The sequence below is a fragment of the Gossypium arboreum genome, chromosome 4 (genome assembly GCF_025698485.1).
Source record: "Gossypium arboreum isolate Shixiya-1 chromosome 4, ASM2569848v2, whole genome shotgun sequence".
In the NCBI taxonomy this organism is placed as follows: domain Eukaryota; kingdom Viridiplantae; phylum Streptophyta; class Magnoliopsida; order Malvales; family Malvaceae; genus Gossypium; species Gossypium arboreum.
Window position 1 is genome coordinate 43,471,324 of NC_069073.1, and position 1,926 is coordinate 43,473,249.

The 1,926-nt window shown below is 35.0% G+C and overlaps 1 non-coding gene across 1 annotated transcript; it reads left to right on the forward strand.

The window, feature by feature from the left end:
- Nucleotides 1-522: 522 nt before the first annotated feature.
- On the forward strand, nucleotides 523-629 carry LOC128292342 (small nucleolar RNA R71). Its single transcript, XR_008282326.1, has one exon. It is a non-coding gene; the product is annotated as a small nucleolar RNA R71 (small nucleolar RNA).
- The last annotated feature ends 1,297 nt before the right edge of the window (nucleotides 630-1,926 follow it).

The following is a 1,926-nucleotide window of genomic DNA, read 5'->3' on the forward strand; positions in this document are numbered from 1 at the left end:
ATTTGCATAAAGTTGTTGTTTGGTCCATTTCCTTAGTTGCTCCAAGAAAAGTTGGGGTGATTACACCATGAAGGATTATAGAAGTTGGACTGGGGTCCTTGTCCACTCCTATTTTGGTGTTGGTTCCTCACATAGTAGACTGACTTGGGATTCAATGGGCAATTCTCGAAAGAATGACCTTTCCTATAGTACATATAGAAAACTACTTCAAACGGGCTTGGTGGTTGAGCTGCAAAATTATTAGCCCTATTAGCGATAAACTTCTTTAACATAGAGGAAATAGATGATACCTGAGCTGATAACGAAGTTAGAGCATCAACTTCATGAACTCCAGCTATACGTCTTCCTGAAGTTGTTCAATTTGTTGGCCATTGATAGTTGTTGCTTGTGATCCTCTCGATGATCTCATAAGCCTCATTATAAGACTTAGAAAAAATTGCACCATTCGCAGAAGCATCTACCATCAATCTTGTATGTGTATTGAGACCATTATAGAATGTCTCCAACTGGATACAATAAGGAATCCCATAATGAGGACACTTACGAAGTAACTCTTTGAATCGCTCCCAAGCCTCACACGAAGACTCGTTATCCAATTGTTAGAATGTTGTGATCTCGTTCCTCAACTTAGTGTTTTAGCTAGGCGGGAAATACTTAACCAAAAATATCTTTGATAATTCTTGCCATGTAGATATGGAACTTGGTGGCAATGAATTGAGCCATGCTCGTGCTTGATCTCACAACCAGTACAGAAACAACTTCAACCTCAATGCATTTTAAGTCACACTGGCTATCTTGAATGAATCACTCATCTCCATAAACAATCGAAGGTGGAGATGTGGATCTTTTATGGGGATACCACTGAATTTGCCCACCGTTTGGAGCATTTGAAACATCACTGGTTTCAATTCAAATTGGGTTACCTTAATATCTGGCTTAATTCCTGGATTTAACTCATTGAAAAGCAGCACAGCATATTGTCTGATGCATCGATGCCTATCATCGACAATGAGGATGGGATTTCGTACATGATCGGCTTCATTACCTTGGTCCTGATTCTAATTTCCAAGGTCCATCTTGACTTGTCTTTGAGCTGTTCGTTCATATCTTCTTAGTCTTAAAGTTCACTCAATTTCAAGGTCTACTAGGAGTAAATCGATAATCTTATCTATGTTCATAAACACCTGAAAAGAAAATCACAAAATAAAAAAGAATAAGTTAGTACTATTAGAAATAACCAAATTGAAAATAAATAATTTCACAAAGAATGACTACGACAACAGTTGACAATCCCTGGCAATAGCGCCAAAAACTTGTAACACTCGGGTTTGTGCAAGTGTACACAGTCATTATTAAGTAATAAGTAAGTATCGAGTTATCGTCTCCACAGGGATTTTATTTGTGCTAAGTCACTTAATTTGTAAAATTATATTAGCAATTTGATAAATAAAAACAATATAATTGAAAAGTGATGAAAATTAAGTATATGAAACTAATTGCAATAATCCCGAATGCAATTTATCCTAAGTATGCAAACTATATGAATAAAATAGATTTTAGCATAATTAACACAATAAGCAATAATTATAATGTAAATAAGCTTGGACAATTACTTTATTAAACTCAAATTATTATCACTATGCTTATCAATATTCGAAAAAACATTCCATGGAAACTCAATCTTTCATGATTTTGGGAACCACGTTAGGTCCTTTTGAAATCCTTTACTTAGTAAATATACATTTTACTGATTCTTATTTACTAAGGGTTTCTTAGTATTAGTCCAAGGTAACAGGGATGTGTTAGGTTTGAAATAGTTTAATCACACAAATCTAAAAACTATGCAGATAACAGAGTCTGGTTAGGGTTGTTATGCAACCTGCAATTTAATCGGGTTAGGATCTAAATTGAGCATGCACATTTCAA